At 39.5% G+C, this 24,028-nt stretch overlaps 1 long non-coding RNA gene across 1 annotated transcript in view; it reads left to right on the top strand.

Annotated features, from left to right (window-relative positions):
• Positions 1 to 24,028, top strand: part of LOC128808200 (uncharacterized) — an 86,274-nt gene that overhangs the window by 58,401 nt on the left and 3,845 nt on the right. Inside the window, exon 3 of the long non-coding RNA XR_008437397.1 lies at positions 10,800 to 10,865. This is a non-coding gene — a long non-coding RNA (uncharacterized LOC128808200). The remainder of the gene's footprint in view (positions 1 to 10,799; positions 10,866 to 24,028) is intronic.

The raw sequence follows: 24,028 nt of genomic DNA on the forward strand, positions 1-24,028 counted from the left end.
GTCTGGAAAATGCAATGAGTTATGATTATTTACAAGATTTTTAGTGAATTATTTACAATCCTTGGCAAAGAAAAAATGTGGACTTTGCTATCTTCTCCAGTATTTGGAATGAAGGTTACAAAGGTGACCACAGTCTGTAACAGTTCCTTCTCTCCTTTCATTCCTTTGAAAGATTTAAATGTGTGAAGACTGCATAATGCCTGAAGAAGTTCTAGTCCTCTAGGAGAGCTGGAGACTAACAAGTAAGCCATGTGTCCTGTCTTAATCAGCAGAAATTATTCTGAAAAAAGAGAGATCCAGGACTGCAACTGCACATTTCCAGCTCCCTCTGAGAAGTGAAATGGAGTGTGTTGAACTAAAATGCTCTTAGAAACACATCTTGTTGGTCTTATGGAGTTATGGGTGGGCCTTCACATTGAAAGCAGCTGAGCTATCTTGTTCTTTCAGCATAAAAAATACATTTTTCATAATTGTATAAAAAGTGTAAGCCCATATCCTTGCCAAATCACAGAAGAAACCTGATCAATGCAGTTACATGTCCAGAATAGAATACTTGCATAAATGTAAATAATGTAATAGAGAAGAGGTTAAAAAAAAACTTACTCCAGACTGGCAAATTCCCATTTCTAGCCCTGATTTGCTTCCTTGCCATGTACCAAAGCTTATGGGCTATATTCAGGGAAAGGAGATATGCTTTGCTTGATCAAGCACTCACTGGGGCCTACTTAGCAGCAATCAGCAGGTTTCAGCAGACCATCCTGTAGCACACTGAGAGCCATGAAGCCCCAGGGGTTGAATCCAGTGTAGCCCTCCTGCAGGGTCTGGGGGTGGCACAGGGAGGTTTTCAGAAGGACAGGGGGACTTGCCATCCCACCAAGGGGGAGACTCCAGGCAAGATGATGGCAGTGGGCAGGAGTGCCTGCCTGAGTGGGGTGCACAGGCCCATGCTGGGCAGCAAGGGCTGCCAAGCACAAGGAAAGCAGCCACAAGCAGCCTCTGCCCCAGCAGCTACAGCAACACCAATGCAGCAGTAAGGTGGATGAATGAACATATTGGCAGGATTTGTTAAAAATGAATTGCCTGCAACTGATTGTATGTATTATGCCAGAATCAGCTGATTTTTAAATCCTATTAAGTCATAATTCATTGCTATTTTCCACCTCATGTTCACTAATGGTAGAGACCATTCATGTGCATTTAAAGCTCTTCCAGTAAAATGCATATAAAATATTTAATTCTTGAATTACCTCTTAAGGCCAAAGGAATAAGAAAGAGGCAGGCTATATCAACCCTTTCTAATTTAGGGGTGGGAAACAGAATTGTTGCTAAACCCAGAAATAACTGAAAACATCACAACATTTATGAAAAAACCACCATTTTTTTAAACGAACCAGGATAAGAAAGGGCAAAATTTCATTGTATTTTCCTATCTACAGTGACAGACAACCATATGAATTGAAAAAATGCAACAAGTGAAAAATCCTTTCCTGCACTCCGAGTCCCTTCCACATATGGTGCAGGCTTTGTGTGACATTCATACATTAATGCTTTGTATGTGCCTCTGGTCATGAACAAAGTCTCTAACATGGCAGGCAGGAGAACATCTGAACTAGGCTGACATCTCACCAGACCACAATATTTGAGTTTTATGAGTGTGAGTAGAACAGACAATCCCATCTACCCTTGTTTTAATAGTTTCCTTCAAGTCTGGGAAACTACAGAGAATGTAAACAGCAAGGTAATTAAAACATGGATTACTTAATTCATTGCTATGGGTGGCTGAGAGTTTTTCAGATAAAGTATTTTTCCTTTAGGAAACATTTGTGCTTTGAAAAGAAAAACATGTGTTGGAAAAAGTTGGGTTTTTTTTCTCAAATTACTCCAAAGTCTACTTAAAAGACTATCAAAATTTTCAGTTTCAACATTATTAGTATAAAAATTCATCTTTGGTTCAAACAATCTTTCAGAACTTCAAAGTACCTATAGTAGAAACTCTAAATGGGAGTCAGAATCTGATGAAAAGTCTACAAATTTTGACATGAAATGTTTTAATTTACTCAAATCAACATGTCTTCCTTAATAGACTGCTGGAATGAACATGTGTAAGAGTTTGATTTTTCATCCTCCTTCAAGCTAAAAACTTTTTTTCAAATGTTAGCTTCTCCAAGAAAGATATAATTTCCTCACCATTCCTGTTCCTTGTGAACCTAAATTTAACAAGTGCACGATACACTGATTTCTGTCAGCAGATCACAGTAAGAATATACTTTGATAGAAATTAACTCCATCTTCTATTCTGAACTATCTTAAGCAGCTCTGTTAATACAATAGGCTTGTGGGCATATATTATACAGTGACATGAGGCCTAACCTTTCCCTTTCAAGCAGTTTCTCATTTCCTGACTTCAACAAACATAAGAGAATATCACATGGTGAAAGAATGCTGTGAAAAGTATATTGAATCATCTGGCAGTATTTAAACCATGAGATGACATTTTATTTTGCTTATTCTACAAGGAAATTCCTAACATCAGGCCTTGCTCAAATGCATCAGGCCAGGCTCTGCTGTTTCTTTTCAAACATTCTTTATTCTCCTCTTCTTCTTTTTGTTATATTTCTTTATATTTTAACTTGAATATTGATTTCTGTAGATCTCTAAAAGGAGATAAACATCCAAAGTCTGAGATTTTCTTTTTTTTTTTCCTTGGGAAAATCTGAATACAGAATTATTTAACAAGACATTTTTTTCCTCTCCCATTTTCTGTTTTCTCTGGACCCCTTCAGAGTCATAGGTATTCAATAGGGTGTTAACAGCAAGTGCTCAATGGCTGCCCTAATGCTTCAGGGATGCTCTAAGGGAACCTTGAATACATAATGGTCAAAATAGTGACATTTTATATGTTTAAATCAATTGATTTTTGGCAAAGTGGCTACTATGCTCCAAGGGCTCCATTTAAAACCACAGTGCTTCTCAGCCCAGACTCCTCATACACTTAAAGCTGACCATTCTCTTAAGAGCTTTCTTGGAGATGGTTCAGAGCTCTCAACACCTTGAACAGCTGAAGCTCAAACACAGGATTATTTCCCAGAAGAGGTAGCACTTAGTGAAGCTATAAAAGTAAGAATTCAGGAAAAAAAGGTATGTGACAGTATGAAAAGGAAAGAAAATTAACAAAGCACAATAAGACATCAATTGCATACCTCTAGAGACAAGTAAACAGTGCATTACATCCAGCAAGTGGCAACTGATTGCTGCCTTTTGGACCAAAGGGAAAGGGCTGTGCTGTTAGCAGGGAGGATCTTGTGACACCACATATGTTTTCATGGGTTTGAAATCCAAAAAGGGCTGTTAGATTGTCTAGTTATACTTGCTTAATAACACAGGCCATAAAAATTCATGCTCCTCGTTCCATTCAGTAATGACTTGTGTGCTGGCAAAAGCAGTCTGCTCCCCTAGGAAGCCTTAATCTGGAAACTTCAACAAGGGAAGAAGAGTCTCTTGGCCATTATGGTCTTCTTACAGCCCATCCATTCCAGCAAAGGTTTACCAGCCCACATGCACTCCAACGCCGATGCTGTATTACCTAGTGACATATAATTTCAGATGACAGGCCGTGGTTCATTGCTTGCTTTAGGTGCTCCCAATGTGTCTTGGCTACTTGTCACTGCTGGCCCTGGCAGCAGCTCACAGCTGGACAGGACAGTCCAGATGTGCTACTTCCCTCTGGTGCACATGTGAAGACCAGGAAGACCAGGCCAGGCTGAAAATTAGGCTGTGGCAGCTACAGCTCCTTCACTGTTGCCTAGGGAAAGGTAGAGGCATTTGAATGTCACAGAAAACTTCTGTATATCTCAAACTGATTTCAAATTCTCCACGGTCACGAGGGAAATTACTGCCTACTTCAGCTGACTGCATGGAAGACATGGACCTTAGGGATAGGCTTACTCAAGAAAAGGGGGAGTACGAGATTATAGCATTAGATATGGTATTAGAAAGGCTGGAACACTGTGACCTTACTGTGTTCTTTCAAGCAGTTCCCAGCAAATTTGGAAATTCTTCCGCATAAGAAAAAATACCTTTTTACGAGCATAAGAGTTATAACAGTTAATTTCCAACAAAACAAAACAAAAAGTCTCATAGAAGAGGGCATAAACATATTTATCCTATACTAGAGCTTTGCTGTAATAATATATGCAAGCTTTCTGGAATTAGTTTTCATTTATTTTTCTTCTTTTTTTTTCTTCTTTTTTGTCCTTTTTTTTTTTTTTTTTTGTTTCATTTTGTTTTGTTTGTTTGTTTTGTTTGTTTTTTTTTTTTTGTTAATAGTAACCCCTAAACTTATAAAAGACATGAAAAAACTTCTGTTTCTTTCTGGGCTATTTAAAATAGAATCCTCAAAATGCATTTGGTCCTCAGCTTATGAATAACTCCTCTCTAAGATGCATAACAATGTTCAGTTTTTGTTGTACAGGGATTCTGTTCATTCTTCTTTAGTAATACTTGGTTCTCTTCTATCACAACTGTACCCTAAAAAGTGTTCTGGTTTTTAGAGATACAGAGGTACTTGTAACTGAAAAAGAAAGTTCTCATGGTGATACCACAGAGGAAAATAGTTTTTAAAAAATTCCTTGGACTACAACACTGGTACCCATTCCATATAAAACCCTGGCATTTTACAGGCACGTGTACCTCACTCCCTCTCCAAGATTATGGTTAACCTATTCCATGTTTTTGCAGAAGGGCAAATTCAGAATTTATTCCACTATTTAACAAATGTTGATGAGCTCTGTGCATGCATAATATGAAATTGTAAATGGTAAATAAAATAATGTCAGCAGCAAAAGAAGTCCAGGTCCCTGGAGAACATTCATGAAAGTTGAACAAGAGGTTTCATTGTTCCTATGCAGTGTGTATCAGAGTTAATACTAGGAAAAAGTCCTTCAGCTCTCAGAGAACAAATGCAGTTCTTTTCAAAGGGCAAAAGGAAGGAAATATGGAGGAAAAAAAAAATTACTCTATTAATTCAAGACACAGTTAGATATTTTGCTCCCAAAGAAGAAATTATCAATCTCAAAGCTCATTCTTCTCTGCTGCTCAGCTTTTATTGAGTTACATGGATGCCCTGCACTTTGCAGCAGTTACATTGTCTGCTTTAATTGTACAAAGAAAGTTGGAAACTTAGGTAACCCTGCCTGACTTCCAGTCATCCTAGTAACAGCCCAACAGCCATGCAGTGTCTGCGAAACATCCAGGAGATACCAGACAAATTATCTCCAACGTTTTTCCAAAACAAAAGAGAATCTTTAAAGACATTTTATTATCCATAAACAGTTCTCAGACAGATAGCAATTTAAGGAAGACAAGCGACTTCAAAAAGAGCGGAAATTCTGAATTCATGCCTAAAATTAAAATAACTTTTTAATAGCCTTGCCCTTAAAGAGGACTTAATGAATGTTCTTTCACATCTTTACATAAAGCCAGACTCTGGCAGATGTGAGATAGATTACTACATGCAACATAAACAATATTTGGTCTTTTATCCTGACAGTGTACATCTCTGTACTTGAACAAAAGACCATTTCTAGCTCAGCAGAGGATGTAAACAACCCCGGTCACTAGTTGCACTCCAGGAACCCAGAGGAATACCTGGGCAATGTTCCCACCAAACCCTGAAAGCCAAGCTAAGGGGGAGGCACGGGGAAGCACAGCAGCAAGCCCAGAGCAGGATTTGGCCTGAACAGCAGGATTCATGAGAAGAGTTTTCTTTTGTGCAGGCTGAGGACTGCCAGCCCCTGCCCAGCTGAGCTCTTCAAGCTGTAGCTAGGAGACTGCCTCCAACACACTAAAAATATCTCCCCTGCAGCCATCAGTGACAGCCTGTTTGCAAGTGCCAGGGGTGACCTTGGATGGTGCTGGACCTGGTTTCAGGAAAGCAGGGAGGCTGGCTGACAGCTGAGCCCAGGCACTCAGCACTAGTGCCCAGTGGCCCACTCACAGTATCCCACCTCGGCCAGGGCTGGCAGGGTTGGTCCCACTCATGCCACGTGCACCACTGCACCCACCTATCAGGAGGAGGAATGTGAGGCAGGACCTAAGGGCTCTTCCTCATGGAGAGAGCAGAGGAGGGCCACAAAGATGATCAGAGGGATGGAACACCTCTCCTATGAAGACAGGTTGAGAGAGTTGGGATTGTTGAACCTGGAGAAGACCGTGGGGAAATCTCAGAGGAGCTTTTCAGTACTGAAAAGGGGTCTGTAAAAAAGATGGAGATACACGTTTTAGTAGAGCCTGTTGCTATAGGACATTGGGTAATGGTTTTAAACTAAAAGATTCAGACTAGACATAACGAAGAAATTTTTTATGGCTAGTGTGATGAAAGACTGGCTCAGATTGCTTAGACAGGCAGTAGTTGTCCCATCCCTTGAAACACTGAAGGTCAGGTGATGGAGCTCTGAGCAACCTGATCTTGTTCTAGATCTCCCTGTTCGCTGCAAAAGGATGACCTTTAGATGATCACCTTTAGATGATATCTAAAGGTCTCTCCCAATCCATTGAACAATTTGAAAATTCTCTTGGTGCCAGCCAATATTTCCACAGAACCCTAGCTTTGCTTCTCATAAAGCCAGTCCCCAGCTCTCTTTTCTGAACTCTGGGTCACCTGGGCTGAACACTGGGAGACCACAGGGGACATCCATCCCTGCAATCACCACCTCCAGCAGGCTTCAGACAATGCAGAATCTCTGTCCTTCCATTAGTAGGCTGGAAACAGTGCCCTGGGGAGCCCTGGGGTAACCATACATCCCATTTCCAGACAGTTTAAAATGTCATTGAATAGATGGTTGAAGCTGACATTTGTCTTCAAACTTGAGCAAAGCAATACGGTGCTGGGAGTCGGACCGTGTGTGGTTAGGAGTGGGAAGATTGGTTCACCTGAGTCATCAGCTAGTGAGATGTACCTTGCTCACACTGAAAACACAACTCTGGGGTGAAAACAGTGCTAAAATGTACAGCAGAAGAGGAATAATACCAACTATTCCCTGCTAGTGCTGCCATGCACATCCAGGAAATGGAAGAACTAGAGTAAACAATTATGAGATTCTGCACAGAGCTTTCACTCTCTCAAATTTCTGCAGATATTGGTGGCTATTTCTAAATCCCCATGCACATACCAAGAACACACCTTTGCAACACGGGAATATTTGCTTTTGGGAACTGTGCTTTCATAGTTCAGCAGGAGCCTTGGGCAGGGAAGCTACAAGGAGCTCAGTGGGCCGCAAGCACAAAGCTACCTTTGATGAACTGGATCTCATGCATTTGCAGATTTATGATTAAACTTAGAAAAAAATGTCACTTTCTTTAACTAGAAAAATCTATATCTCCTGGGTGTCATTAGTATCTATGGAGATACTGCATAAAAAAACTATTCTAGTGATGGTTTATGACATATTAGTTCAAAATAGCAGAGAAGAACAAGCACTAATACCAGTTTAGTTGCTTGGAAATTTATAGATTTATCTACCATACCACTCTGGGCACATGGATACATAGAGTCACAAATGCACCTTCCCTTCCTCCTGTCTGTCTTCATGATTTTCTTCTGTGCTTTAGTCTCTTTTGTATGTATTAGTATCAATAATTCTTAACACATTACCTTACAGTAATCAATGGAAGTTTAACATCAATCTTTTTCAGCATTTCAGGTATTGTTACACCCCAGCATGAGTCTGGCAGAATTTGGGTGGGATCTGGGTTTGCAGGAGCAAAAAAAACAAGCTTGCAAAGAAGGACTAGGTAATGGAACACCAGGTAATTATTTAAAAGATCAGAGTGCATAGATTTATTTGAGACAGAGCACTGAAACAAGGGAGAGGTGTTGTCTTTCCCTTTTTATTTCCTCTAATATCCTGATTCCTTCAAGCTGTTAATCATAAGAGTCTCATTAAAGTTACTGAAAATATAATAAAGGAAAAATAGAGGGACCTGATACAGCAGGAACTACCAGAAGTTTGAAAAGCCTGCCTGTTTTCCCTTTGAAATCTTGCAGCCATGTAGAGTGCTCAAACCTGCTTTCTGCAGCCGAGTTGTCATTCCCCAACCAGCAGTGGCTACCTTTATGATTCTCCAGGTATGGCCCAGAGATTTTTATGAGTTTCACAAAATGTCTTGCAGAACCTGGAGACAAACTTATAAAGAACACATTAGCCCTTGTAGACAGTTTAGCAGACAGCAGCTGCCCCAGACACCCACATGACTGTTTACAGTAAACAGTATCGCCTGTTAATCATGTATGCACTTGTGTCAAGGCTGAAGGCAGCAGCGTCCTGAGAACCTTCTGACTGCACCAGCTTTGTGGCTGGCTTCTCCCTACTGATAACTACCTGTTTAAATATTGTATTCAAATGCACTGAAAGGCACTACCTACCTCAGGCAAAGCTGTGTTTGAAAACATCATCACTTTTCTCCAAAACTGGGCATGCCCTTGATCCTCCATATCAAATTATCAAAAGGTATCAAAAGGTAGTTGAAAATGTTTATTTGTATTTGTATCTGGGAATAATCAATAAGGAATCTAAAAGGCACATTTGGATTTTATCTAGAAATTGAACTAGTTGTCACTTTCAGCCATTTCTTCCAGGATGACATCTACAGCTCATCCTGGCCTTACTGTCAGCATTGAATTCAGTGGTCCTGCTTGTGTGGTCAGGTCGACCAAGGTCAGCACCATTACAGAACCTGGTACTCAGCTCTGTATTTGTGCAGCTTCTCCAGCATTTTGTTTGTTCTCCAGCATTTTGGGGGTCAGGCACTCTGCCGCGATGAGCTGTGAGTGCTAGCACCCTGTCCTTGCTGGGGAGGGTGGGAGGATGCTACCTGCACACTCCTGCAGGCACACTTACCCAGTGGGCCACACACAGTTGCTGGCTATGCCACCCCTACCACTGGTAGGAATGTCAGGAAACATGAAGGGTCACCTAGCATTCTTGCACAAGTCTAACTGAGGAACACAGATGCAGAACAGCAGCTTCTCCAAATGTTCAGACAACATTTACAGCAGCACTGTCTTGCATTCTTTTGTACACTCCACATTCATACCTCTGTACACATGAAAGTGTATTTTAATGCATAATCTTTGGAATAAGTATCAGTAAGACATATTAATTTATGGAAAACACAATTTTTCATATATTGCTGACTCCTCCACTTTTCACTCTTAAATCATTCACAGATACATATGTTTCTCACAGTCTTTTCTCTACTTTTTAATTTGAGCCCTTCCCATGCTGATGTCACTCCTGTTTTCTATTTCTCTTTCAGCACTGTTCTCTGCTATCCAGCTGTAACACAAATGTTCCTCTTCCCAAATACTTTCAGAGCACTTTGTATTGTGGATATGTTCGGGGGTTTTGTGTTTTTTCTCTACATAGTCATTAGCAATCCTGAGTACTCTCTGAGCTTCCCTGGTAATGCTTATGAAAATCTCTGAAGCTGGTTGGGGTGGATCCATCCCAAGTAGTGGAAGAACTGCCTTTTCTCTCATTCTGAGATGGAAAGCCCAACATACATTGCAAAAGCAGTGACCCTTTCTGCAGCCATATGCCCATAAGCAATATCTGCTTAAGGAAGAAAAGGCAAGGGCTGATCCAATGCAATTCCTGAGCAGCTGGGCAACACATTCTCTGTGACTTCAGGGATTGAACACCCTTGGTAAATCACACTAATGTCTCCTGTGCAAACACTCTCCTTGTAAAGTTAAACACAAAGCCAGCTTTCCTTTGACACACAGTACATATATTTCCAGTGTAATTCCTGAAATGTATAGTCATCCATGCTTCAAATTAAGACTAAGAAATCTTTGTAGTACAAATGTTTGAGTGACCACACTCTTAAAAAATTAAATTAAAAATTAAAAAAAAAAAAAACAACAATCAAACAAAAATCAACAAAGCAAACAGAAATGAAAACAAGCATTAAACAAAAGCCCCAAACAGACCCCAAAGAAAAGATAAATTAAAAAACACCCCAAACGTTTGGGATTGGCAAGCATCCAAATGATGTTCTTGCTTACCTATATCAGACAACACAATATTCAGGACAATAAATACCTTGCAGTACTAGTCCCCAATAGAAATCCACAATTCTTCTGGCAATAGAGGCCCCACATCTATGTCTCTGGGAGGTGATGGAAAGAGGGATATATTACACACCATGACAGCCACAGCAAAGTGGTGCTGCCCATGACTGATTAGGAAAGGAACTGTGTAATTCCTTATCTTGAATAACTTCTCTTATCTCACGTATATGTTGTTTTATCCCTGAAAAAAAAAAAAAAAAAAAAAAAGTGGAGTTCGGTAGATGGGCTAGAATGCAGTTGGCTATCCTACTTCAAACAGCTGCAATTTCTTGTGGTCTAATTTTAACTGAATCACAGTCTGCATTTGTAATTGAAACCAGTCATTTTACTTTTAGGATATCCTACCCTGTCAGGACTGAACATCTGCTTTTATGACCTCCAAAATTATCTTCAAATCTATGTAAAGACCACCTTTTCCTGTGCCAGTAACTTTCCTTGTTACCACGTCTTTCCAGCAGAAAACACTGGTTTTCAAACCACCGCCTTACTCATATCTCAAACAATATGTAAGCTTTTGATTCATAGGCTCTCCTTATTGCCAAATATTTCTATTACAAATCCATACCATTTCATTAAAGGAATATGAGTAATTCAACAGGTTATCTCCTACATCTGCCATATGAAAAATTAATTGATGAACTCCCCCATATTTTTTTGTGCTTTTCAGATACACAAGCCAAGTTTCAGCTCTCAAACTAGAGACGTGCCAAACATAATTTAAGTGTGATCAGTGGTATGTATACAAGAATTTACACTTTCTTTTTTCCCACATTCTATTCATAACATTAAGTGGTTGACTTAAAAACTCATTTCATTGACATTCAGTTTTTCACTGGCTGTTTATAAAGAGGCTCCCTTGGCTTTCAAGTTCTTCACCTGGACTAAAGATTGCAGATGGCTCTGTTGATGTTTATGAAACACCAGTGTATGATTTGGATGTTCTTGTAAGTAGCAGGACCCAAATCATCAGCAGCTTTTTCCTACACAACAAGATTTTCAAAATGAAGCATTCTTTTTTTACTTTTAATAGTAAAAACTGCAAAATATGGAAAAAAAATTCTAAAATGCTCAAGTTGAAACTTGCAAGCTTAGCTGATTATTGTGTACCTTCTCTTGTTAACATGCAATTTAGGGCAAAGCAAGGGTATTGTCAATGACAGCTTATGTCTTTAAAATTAGTCTTACCATTTTGGATTTATGGGTTATTTTTCAGGTACAAAATTTTCAAAGAGGGCAAGAAAAATACAAAAATAATAGAAAAGTAGCAGAAATAATATAAAATCAACCACTGGCTAATTTGAAATTCTGTTGAATTCATGTTAGTTAATTAAAGTTAATTAAGAATTGTGATAAAGACATTTAGCTGGCAAAGATTATTGTATGTTGTTCTACACTATATTCCTGAACAGAACTATTTTCAAATAAAGCTAATGGTATTTAAATTAAGAATTTGTAGAAGCAGAAGGGCCTTCAAGAAAAACAGCACATTGAACTGTATTTTGCATTTGCACTTTTAATCACAGATTTCAGCAAACAGAGTCCATGTAGTGACAAGTGATGTTACCCTGAGAAATTCTTATTACAATTTAGAAAATCAACAGTGCTTCAGTCAAAACACTTCAGTCAAAACAAAAATTGAAGTTCTACTTTGCTCACCGCTGCAAGAAAGGGTTAGAAAAGCCCCAAGGAAAATGCATGTTTATTCATAAATCCAAATTATATGAACTGAAACAATTAAATGGTAGTTTAGAAGCACTAACTTCAAGCCAAAGTGCTACAATGTTGTTGCACTGCAGATTCATTAGTTGGCACTAGGCTTTGAATAATCGTGTTGAGGGGCCAGCCTTCGTCAATTAAAAATGATGTATGTTCCTTTGTCTGAATTACTGCTTCTTTTAGGCACAATGCATCCATCCAGAGGGAAACTTATCCATCTAGCTTTTGACAAGAGTCTGTAATCTGATTGTTCAGCTTCAGACAGGAATGTTCAATAATTAAATAATAATTAAATGTGTATTGATTGGTATAACCTTGGCTACATTTGTTGACCTCTGCTGTGCTATGGTTAAAGGTGGGAAAGCCTTCTTATTATTCTTTTGGACATCTTTCACTCCCTGGGAGAGTGCTCTAACATCCTCTGCTACCTACTGCTTTCTTGATAATTGAAATGGGCAAGGCTGCAATTAATGCTGAGTTCTTCAGCAGATACCGGAAAGTTGGGAGTAAAATTTCTATCCAAACATTGCTGTCTTTCTACATGTTTATGTGGAAGGAAGGGCAGACAGACCTGCAGGTCTGGGTGTCACAGAACAAGCAGTGACACAAAACGAATGGAGCATGAAATTAAATTTTAGAACTTGTACAGTGTTTTCTACCACAGTGATAGTCAGGTAATGAAACTCCCCAGGTTCAAGATCTCAAATGAATTCTACAACCCCACATACTTAGCCCTGGAACTCAGCCAAGTAATGATTAAACCTGCCAAAAGAAGATCCAGGAGAATGTATTTAGATTCAACAAACCAGTCAGGGGCCTGAAGACATTTCAGACCTTGAAATAGACTGGAAATATCTTGTCCCAAAACAAAGAAGCTTCATTCTTTACCAAAGAGATAGGAAGACTATTTGCTGAACAGAGAAAACTGTTCATCAGTGGAGGAGCCCAAAGAGGGCTTTAGGAACAAAGGAATGGGCACTCATTTTAAAGTTCACACAATAATTTTGAAATTCTGGTTTGCATAAGTAAGACTGAGTAAGGACTTCTTTTTTCTTTCATTAAAAAACAAACACAAAACCGCTCCAAGAGCTTTTACTCATTTCTCACTTTTGCACTCTCTTTATTTTCCGGGTAAGTAAAGATGGTTGCATTTCAGAAGCAGAAATTTTTTAGTATTAAAGTGGCCTTCTGTGAGAATATTCAATAAAGCTGGAACTTCTCCATTTTGCTCAGTTTTGGGTCAGGTAGTCTTTTGCAGGAAAACTTCTAGCTCTGTGATCTAGTCAGGCACCTTTCAATACACACACAGCTTTCACTCTCTCTTGAACTTCTAATTTCATTTATTTACATTTTACTAATGATAAATAGAACCCTTAAAGGCATCTTTATGAAAAAAAAAAATTAAGAATAATGTAAAAAATGTAAAAGCAAAAAAAAAATTAATGGGGCTGATCTAGGATAGAACAGTTTTCTTGAAACAGTCATCTTGTTCATATGAAAGTCTCAGGCTATATTTGTTTAATTCATTCGGACCATTTTTACCTCAAATAGCTGCAATGTTACTCCAACAGATAGTAAATCAGAACATTTCTTTTGATTGTCTTGTCTCACCACTTTCCTACTCTGGTATTTATTCCTGCAACTGCAGTGATTAAATACACTCATTGCCTAAAATTATGAAACTGAAATTTCATCCTTGCTTGTCATGACTGAAAAGTGTACCGATATGAAGTAGATTTTAAAATATTGACTTTTTCTCTTGCAGTTTGCAAGCTTGTACTGATGTAAAGCAATGCACAAATAACTTCTGATCTGGATTCCCTCATATGCCATATTTACTGTCACTAGCGGATGAGGTGCCAAAAAAAAATTCAGTGAAACTTGTAGCATTTCAACACCATGTAGCATGCGTGTCAGTGAAATGACAGGCCAGTGCATCCAGTGGTGCCACAGCTGAAAACGCCTTCTGTGGCACGCATTTCACTTCTCTGAAAGCCATACCAAATGTTATAAAATGCTGAAACCCTCTTGTCAGATTAACCAAGCCATCCCCATTCAGCAGGGTTTTTGACAAAGGACACTATGAAAAAGCTAAACAAAATGCAGAGTTCTATACTGAACACAAGTGGCTGACTGTTGCCACTTCAGTTTTTTTTTGTACCTTTCCTGACTTGTTCAACACACTAAGTACGCTGGCACTGCCCCAGATCTCTGAATGGATATACGCCAGACATTGATTTGCAAACCTAAAATTTGACAAAGGAGGTTTCAAAATGGCAAAATGCTCCAAGTGTTAGAGTTTGCATTTAGTTATGAGCTAGTTGAAACCAGGGGTTCGACATCTCCTTGTTAACACTGATCTGAGGAAGCCAATGAACCACCTGAATGATGCACAGTGTTCCCCTAACCTAGTGACAGTTTTATACTCATCTTGGTACATGTTCATATGTGCATTTCTGGCAGATGTACACAGAAGGGGCTGTCCATAAATGAAACATGGACTTTACAGTCTGTGCTCTTCAGAGGAGGAGCTGTGATTCCCTGAGAGATTGCAGAGCAGTATCTTTGAGCAAGAACCTCTGACTAGAAGGATAAGGTTTCTGCAACAAAAATTTTTAAAAGCAATAAAAGAAAATTTACAGTGGGGACATGATTTAGAAGTTCATTGGGAAAGGCGTAACTTTGCATGCCAGAAAGTGCAAGCAGGTCCATGTGGCACAGCACAGCCAGGCTTTGCAGCAAGGATAAAGCCAGAGAAAGGAAGGGCAGTATCTCCCAGAGGTACTTTAAAATAAGATCCTCTGAGCTGCAGATTTGTCCAGGAAGAAGGAGGTTTGGATTGTATCACATCCAAGTCTGTTATTGCTTTAATCCCTCACTGTCAGGACCCCAGCTCTGGCCATCCCTTCCTGGACAAGGTGGTGCTTCTCGCCACCACCACACCCCACACAGAACAAGGGGGATTCAGCCTCACACTGTAAATCACATCCCCAGGCAGCTCCCTTTGCAGCGTGCCTTGGGAGATAATGGGACCTGGCAGCTGCATTGTCTTTCAGGAGCTCACCAGCCAACTCCCTGGCCTCGCTGCTGCCAAAAGAAATGCATTGGCAGCCATTAGCAGGGGAAGGACCTGGCATGGCTGGCAATGCCTGGGTCAAGGCTAATGGCTGCTCTCATTTCAGCCCTTGCTGAAGGCTGAGATCTGTGACAACGGCAGAGAGACCGCTCATGTAAAGCAGAGGATATTTTGGGTTTTAGCAATTGCAATAGCCAGTCTCCTCAGGGCTAGCCCTTTCTTCCATTCAGCTTCAAGGTTTTGCTTACTTAAAGGGAATATTTCCTGTTGTGGTGTTGCTTCAGACAGGAATTCCCTCACTTGGCCTTATCTGTATCCAAGCTATAAGGAGGTGGAAGAAAGGGTCAGCCTGACATTTTTCAACACAAAACTTCTTGTTTTGATCACCTGTTCGCATTCTCTGCATATCCTTTGCCACCAGGACAATCATCTGGGACAATATGGACCCTCTGTGGAGACTGGCAGGCTTCACAATCGTTTCTGAATTAAGCCTCCTGACACCCTTGCTAAGCACAGTTATCTAAGCATATCTTGAGGAACATTAAACCAGAAAGAGATTAAATATCTTCTTCAAGGTAACATATCAAGTGTATGACAAAGCTGGGAAAACAACATAAATTACTGCAAGTCACCATCCTTTGTCTCCAAGAGCTTCCACCTTTTGTTGTTACTGTTATTATATATACTGTTTATTGCAGACAGTGTTACAGCAGGCACAGTCCACAGTGAGGAGCAGACACCATTGCCCCAAGTATTGTGAAGGTGAAAGGATGGTCTTTGTCTTGAAGAGGCTGAAACCCAAAAGCAAGCCTTTCAGTTGCTCACATTGCTGGGATTCTCTCAAGGTACAGCCTTGAAGCTTTCACTGGACAGTCACTCAACATGTTAAAAATGCAGCTGTCTGTATAAGAAAAACCACATAGGCTTCTTATGTAAGGGATACAGGGCTCCAGGAAAATGAGGGGCACTGAATTTCAGCTTACCCCTTTTTCTGTCTTATATTGAAAAACATTTAAAGCAGACAGGATTTTTGGTCATTTCCTGCAAATGGGGCTGAGAGGAAAAGTTACTGATTGCACTGACTAACCTACAAGAAGCACACCAACAGCATGCTCAAAATTCAATAACATTCCCTATACCAGTCAAGCCTGGCCTAACACCAGGATTACAGTGTGCGGTACTGCCAGGTTCAGGTCTGGCTGATTTTACAGATTGGTCACAGGTTTCTTTTTAGTTATGAAACAGCTTCCAAACTGCATACATGAATGCAATATGCTGACTCACTGCCAGGTATGTCATGCACAGGACAATAATGTCCAGGACGTACAAGAATGTGGATTTATTTTTAAACTTATTTTTATTTAACACTCCTTAAATGCAACAGCAGTAAGTTTCTGCTTTTTCAATTCTTCCTTTTTTCTGAGCTACAGACTAAGTGATCAGACAATAAGTAACTCCAGGCACTGAATTTACAGGGAAATTGTTGCACTTTTCAGGTGGTTAAAGTCATTAACTCATACTTTATTACAGCAGCTGAGGCATGCAACAATCAGCCCCAAAAGCACTGCTCTTTGGGTCTTAATGCTCAATTAATTTTCTGGAATCCACATCAAGAAATAAAGGAATGAAACCACAATAAGAAGAAGCAAAGGAAGAGTTATTGTTTCCTTTATTCTTTAATTTCAGTCTTGGTTTATCAGAATTATAAATACTTCAACCAAACCCCATGCTGGTCAAGCCTCGCTGCCAGTCCAAATTGTTCTACTATTTCTGTTGACTCAAACAGGATTAATTGCAGAGGGCAGCCATGTGGATCAGACCAAAAGTCAATCTACTCCAGCATGAGTCTCCAGAGGGTCCAGCAGAAGATACCCAGGAAACCCCACACAGACAGGATAAGCAGAAAGTGGTGCTTTCTCTGGGATATTCCCAGTGTTTAGCCTCTCTGTGAATGAGAGATGTTTTCGTTCTATCTAATATACCTCATTAGACTTGGATTCCATGAATCTATCAAATCTTTTTTTGAACAGGTCTATAATATTATTATTCACAGCATTCTGTGGCATGAAGACATATGAAATAACCTTTCAGGACAGTCATCAAAAGATGAGTCCTTCATTTGTTCTGAATTTGGCAATTGCCATTTTTCTTTCACATCATGACTTTCCCTTCAGCTGTGTATTACTAGGGCATAGCTGAGAAAAATAATGTTGTAGTCACCCAGCCTCCAAAGATCAATAGCATTCCATTTTGAAAAAGAAAAAAATGCTGTTTTCAGGGTAAGCATTATAAACAGTTATTTGCAAAAGGAAAATAAATAAAACAAAGGGCACTCAAGCATTTTGCACAGGCCTACAGAAGAGGTTTTATGTCTGAAACACTTAACAGAAATCCTTTACTGACAAGCTACACTTCAAAGCAGTGCAGGCATGAAGTTTCTGGACAAGGCTCAGCCTCCTTTACTAGAACAGCTGTAAAGGAATGTTACCCATGCAAGCTCAGGAAACAAATAGGCAACTCTATATTCATGACCCAAGTACAGTGCTCCTGAATTTTCCTACTGCTTGCAAGGCCAAAGTGTGCCTTTCTGATTATCTAGTCTGATCACATGGCTATGAATCTCAAAACAGTACTACTGGCACCAAGCCCACATTTTCTTTTGGAGATAAAAATACATATGCTAATTGAGAATTTAAGAACACTCTTGGGTCCCAGCAATCTTCAGTTGAGAGAGACAATGTTCTGTATTTTAAAAAAAGATTAAACAAAAATTGTAAAATTAAAATTATTAATACAAATGGAAAATCAAGAAAGTCAACAGCATCAAATATCATTGTGCAGTGGGAAGTGAATAAAGCAGGAAACAGGACATGATAATATCTATAGGGAAAAAAATTAATGACAAAAAATATTTAAGCATAACTAAAACAAGAGTTCCTAACAATGGTTTTAGTACAGAGGGCAGGAGTACTGAAACATTTCTGGCCTTCTGGTTGGGAGAAGGACAGATTTATATATCTGATAAAATATTTTGCATACCATTATAGCCATTTCTAAAGAGGATGCTAAGCAGCAGATTCCAAATGAAGATTTAATAACAACAAAATCAGACCATTCCCATGTACGGATTTTAAAAGAGCCAGACAAAGATCTCTTTGGTATTCGTCATCATTTCCAGTAAGTTTTGAAACACCCAGTAACTGCAGAGGATTAAAGGAAGCTGAGTTTGTGACAATACATTAGAAGTGTAAGCAGACATCCTGAGCAATTATGCTCCCAGCAGCCTGCAAGCAAAGGCAGTGGAATAGTTACTCTTGGTTTCTATTAATAACAAACTTTAAAAGGTGATTAAAAAATGCCAATCAACAAGAATTTATGAAAAATACATTTTACCAAGTTAACCCGGGAACATTTTTACAGGATTACACATTTGGGTCACCTTTTACACATTCATAGGTAGCTTAATATCAGCACTTGAGATAGACAGCCTGAGGACACGGCCCCTCCTAGGGAAAACAGTGCACACTGGGGCACCAGGGACTAGGGAAAACGTGCAGAGGGACAAGAGGGTCCTCAAACCCTGTTCTGTCTGTCAGAGGGATGTGTGAATGGCATACAAAAGCTGCTTAAGATCATTAATAAAGCAAAAGGCCACCATTAAAGCTTGAGGCAGAAGAAAGGTCCGTCTTGCATAGTACCAGGTCCCCATGGGTCCATCCCAAGCTGGACATGCTCTTCAGTACAACTTTGTGAAGGGTATTGAGGAAATCAATATTAACACTGTATTTACAAATATGGTATCAGTTGCTCTAAGGTTTTTGCTCCTTTAAGTTCAGCATACACAGCTGATATTTGCACATGGTTAGCAAATACTGATTAAACCTATAAACTCTCCTTTTGACCAGCTGCGAAAAAATGTCACAGTTTGTGTATCCCACAGTGAACAGCAAGGAAGACTATATAATGAGATCCAGTCTAAGCAGTTTCCGAAAAATTAATTTAGCAAATACAGTGCCAAATAACTATATATACTTGGTTTTTTACACTGCCTGTGTGCATGAAATGTGGATAAACTGTGTTTATGTTGTAAAATTGAAAATTTGCTTTTCATTTTCTACCCACTAGCAGATGACCAGGTTTGGCAAATTATTCACTTAATATGTTCTAAACCATTCATTTGCTGTATTTATTCAATCTATTGCTCATTGTTAGTTTTCTAATAAAATACAGTCTTTTAAGTCTGGTTTTAAAATAAACCTTATTTCTCTAAAATGTGAAAAGCCTTTCATATTTGCAGTGAAGTAAGCAACGGATATACATTCATAGTTTCCCTTCTTTCAGAAAGATTCATAATCTTTATGATATCGTTATATGTGAAAGAAGGAAAATTAAAATTCAGGTGGTCAGTCTTATAAAAGTGTTATGCAATAAAATAGGCCTTATTTTAACAAATACTTGTATTTTCTAGATGTCACTAGTGAAGCAAATATTTCTCCTCCTTTAGTCCGTGGATGGTTTTTTACATCCTTATTACAGAATAATGAGGATTTTGCACTGTTTAAGATGTGCAGAAAGAATGTATGTGAGAGTCACCAGGACGGGTTTGTCAGGTACACAGACAGGAGATTTAAGATGCAAGGCAGTGCAACCTCAGCTGTTGATACCAATTGAGGAAGTATTATCCTAAGAAAATGCAGGGCAATGAATCTATCAACTGCCCCTGACACTCAGTTCCTCCCTCCATTTCCTGCTCACTCCCGCTCCGCTGACCTCCAAATCCCCTTGTTTCCTATCTTGCTGATTTCTTTTTCAGCATCCTCAGCATTGTTATCTTCAAGCATTCTGTTGCTGTCCCTCCTTCCTTATTTTCTTTGTGTTGTTTCTAAGAGACAAGTTCTCAGTGAGAGCCTAATAACTATTCTGTAAAGTGGGAGGCACCAAAGGGTGAATGACTATAAGATACTGATAATTAAAAAAAAAATTAAAACTATACATGTTGGAATGATTTCTGCAAAGGTAAGAATATCTTTACAACCACTTGGAATGAACTTAGTGGGAACAGCATTTTAGCAAAGCCTGAAGAAATAAACTGTGCTTAAAAATGCAGATGGCTAAATTAATTTCTTCAACTTTTAGTAGTTAAAATGGCTACTGAAAAAGTTCAGATTTTGGAAGCTTTTATAAAGTCAGATCTTATTCCATGGATATTTTGAATAAGTCAAAATGGAACTGGTTAAAATGCTGTACATGTTAAAAACTTATATTTTTAAATTTGGCCATTTTAAAGGCAGAAATAACTTAGAAATTAAATACCTGGTAAAATCTTCAGCCAATCTAAAACAAAGCTTAAATGGGACACTGCTCAGTGCTACAAAACAAAATAAACTCAGTCTGGCATTAACTAGAAACACACACTGTGTCACTGAAATACAAAAGAATTCTGCAGATTTAAAAAGGACGCAATTTGACATAGTTTACTGCCATAGCAACTGGTACCTAAACCTCATACAAATGGAAGAGATCAGCTGAACTGTTTAGTTCTTTTCATTTGAACAGCCGCTGTCAGTTTCCCTCGTTGCAAGGACTCAGTTGGGCTGGGGTGTCTCCCATTTTTATTATTCTTTTCTTAAACAGCAGCATAGAGATATGCTGCTCCTAATGGGGCATACATACTTACAAAGCCTAGAAATGTCCAGCAGGAGTGTGAAATGATGGCTGCTTCGCAGTATTCTGGCACTGACAGTGCAAGATAGAAATATTGCTTTATTTTCTTAGTAGGATTTTGAGAGCTGTTTAACAGATAATTTTATCCCACCCTCTGGATAGTGCTTGATGAGCTCCCAAAAAGAAAAAAAAAAAAGGAAAAAAAAAAAAAAGCATCACATGCAGGACACTTCCATCCATCATCAGTGCCCAAGGAAACCTGTCTGTCCCCAAATCTGGGTTACAAGCATCCCATCCCTCTACACCCTCCTTCTTCCCCCACACCAAAGCCCAGGGAAATACTTTGCAGCGTGCCTGAGTTGCAAATGTGGGCTCTGGGACACAGCACAGCCCAGACGTGATGGACTGACAGGGGAGCTTCCTTTCAGCAGCCCCTACACTTGGGCATCCAGACAAATGTTGTGGCTGGGAAGTAGAAGAAAAGCTGTCTCTTGAAAAGGTGACTCAAACTTGTCTTGACCTTTCCTATAAACGGAAAGATAAACTGTTCACAGCTCAAGCTGTGGCTAGAGCAATGTATGTGCTGTTTCAGTCTCATAGTATCAGTAAGTATTCAGTCAGACTGATGCACCATTTTTACCTTTTTTTACCATTTGGTTTAGGTAAGTGTCATTAACTTACTCTGAATTTTAGGAAACATTGCCACAGGAACATAAAACATGCCACCCTTGCACCTGCTCTGACTAGCAACCCTGCTAATCTGGGATCCAGTCTCTGAAGGGGGAAAATACCAAACAAATGAGGGAGAAAAGTGCAAGAACATTTTCTATTGCATCAAGATATTTTCTTTTTCTATGAAACATTGGTGTTTTAAGTGTGTCTTCAAATTTCCCCACTAATAAATCCTTCTAGTCTCATTTCTGTCCTTTTAGCAGCTGAGTGCTAAGCCCACAGTGCAGCTGTGTCCACGAATTCATTCTCTGTCATGTGAAAAAGCACAGCCTCTTCTCAGCTTTAAACTTCTTGCTGCCTTCTGGTTTGGTTTGAAAGCAAAACCAGTGAGACACTGCAAGTCAGAAATACAATTTATTAGGAAAAGGGAAAAGAAACAAAATACATGCAATAATACAAAAGGAAAACCACTGACAGAGTCAGTGTCATGCAGCCCTTTTGGCCTGCATGTTAGTAGCAGTCCAAATTGGAGTGGCTGCAGTCCTCCTGGAATGGCAGATGTGGTTCCGTTGGAGCAGTGATCCTGTAGAAGGGTGTGGTCTTCCCCTGAAGGTCCAGTGGAAAACTCCAGCTATTCCTCTTGGGAACCAGTGGAAAGGCTGCCTCTGATGTCCCTAAAACCCAGATTATATCCAGTTAGGAATGCTTGGCTCCTCCCTCTGGGCGGAGCATCTCACAAAGGCATGTTATAGCTCTTATCAGTCACGCAGTGACATTCAGTAGCCCATTATCAGCAGATGTCCCCCTTGAGAGAGGATTGGTGTGAAAGAGATAAGGAAAACTGCCCACTTAACAGAAGACAACTGCCACACAGATGGGAAATGGAAAACATCTTGCTTCTCAATCTGGGACACCTTCTCATGAAGTGTCCTAATTACCTTGCCTGGTGCAGTCAGTCTTTCATAGGCAGCAGACACATTCCCTGCTGTGTCCTTCCTGAGTTAAATCCAGGACAAGCCATTTTACAGCACCATTTGCCCAGAAGCACAAGCAGCAGCTTCTCAGCTGACCAAAGTTCTGAGGTGCCCCTAGTGCTGCTGCAACTTCTCTTCAAGAAGAGATGTCTCTAAAGTTTCCTCAAGGTCCATTTTCTCAACAGGAACTGGTCCTGGCATATGTTAGCCAGTAAACAGTCAAGCAGTGCAGCAGAAAGAAGGAATTCAGCTCCTCCCCAGAAGAGGTGAAAAGGTAATGCTCTGCAGTGTGTGGGACCCTGGGCTGAGCCTCTGAAATAGCCATTTCCAAGCTCTGAGAGCACTGACAGCGACTCAGAGTTCTCACAGAATATTCCTGGAAGAAGTATCCACTCACACTGAGAAAAGCATCTGATAAATGGGTATTTTCCAAAATTAAATTTTTTGCTGAGGGTCTACTACTCCTCTCTCTAAATTGTACCGACATAATTTTAAGCTGTTTGAATACTGGACCATGCCATGTGGTATGAGTACTAGAATCAGTGACCATTAGCTATCTGTGGCTGAAAATCAGGAGTATATAAATTACTTCAGGAATTTTTGCATTTTTTTACTTTGGGTTTAATTAGAACTCCAAAACTCTACCTCTGTAATCAATGGCATCGGTAATTTGATTTAAATGTGGGCCATACAGATATATAATCTGAGGGTTTTTTAAACTGAATCATATAAATTTGAAAGAGACTTTTACCTGGCTTTTACTTTGAGTTTGAAAAACATTAACAGAAAAAAGTTGGATTTTTCTTGTACCCTGGCTGATTGTCAATTGTTCTTTTTAAACATAAGATAATTTCCAAAAATAAGGTATTTCTCAAATGAGTGACAATAGCAAGGGAGTGAAACAAGTTCTGCTTGCTGGCACTTGCTGTTTGCTGTGTATGCTGACCAGTCACATTTTCAACTATCAAAGGTTTTAAGCCATTTGTGAACAAATCCTGGATTTTGAACTGCAGACTAAGTGTCCTTTGTTCCTATGCCCATGCTATAAGAAGTCCAGCAGTACTTCAAATCAAGTTTGCATAGAAAGTAGAAGAATCTCAATAAAAATATTTGTACATTAGTTTCTTATCACGGAAACAAATCTTTCTTAGTTTGATTCAGAAGGAGCCATCCTCACAAAAGCACCAGCTCCTGTTTCTGGGAAACCTCTATTGCCTAAGTGCCAGTCATGTGAACTTCTACCATTATTAAGCATGTTTCCATAACATGCTTAATAACATAAAGTTATGGTCCATAACTTTAAACCCAGGTTGTCTCATGGGCAGAGATCTTCTGGATGCTACTCTCAGTCACAAAGTCTTTGTAGAAACTGCCTCTCCTCACTATGGAAAGAATATGAGAGCCACTATGCTAAGAATGTACTGAATGTAACTCTTGATTCTTGTGGCTGTAATTTCGTGGCTGGAAAGAATGAAGAGGAACCATTAGCATGTGACCAGCCATCTCTCCAGAGGCTATTGTCAAACACCCTGGGAAACACTGCTTGGCAACCCTGTAACCCTCAATAACTCACAAATTCCCAGTTTTCCCAAAGACCCTCATTTCAGAGCACAGCAAAGAGCTATGAGATAGTCTTTTTTAATTTATATATTTGTGTGTATTTCTAAAGGCTGCTGTTATTTTTGTTTATGCAGTCATGCAGTACTATGGAACTGATATTTATTTAGTGCTGAGTATGGCTGCTGATGGTTCTTAGTTGATGTGGTCAAGGCAGTCAGTCCCTAGAGTTCTCCA

This window comes from Vidua macroura, chromosome 5 (genome assembly GCF_024509145.1).
Source record: "Vidua macroura isolate BioBank_ID:100142 chromosome 5, ASM2450914v1, whole genome shotgun sequence".
Taxonomy (NCBI): Eukaryota; Metazoa; Chordata; class Aves; order Passeriformes; family Viduidae; genus Vidua; species Vidua macroura.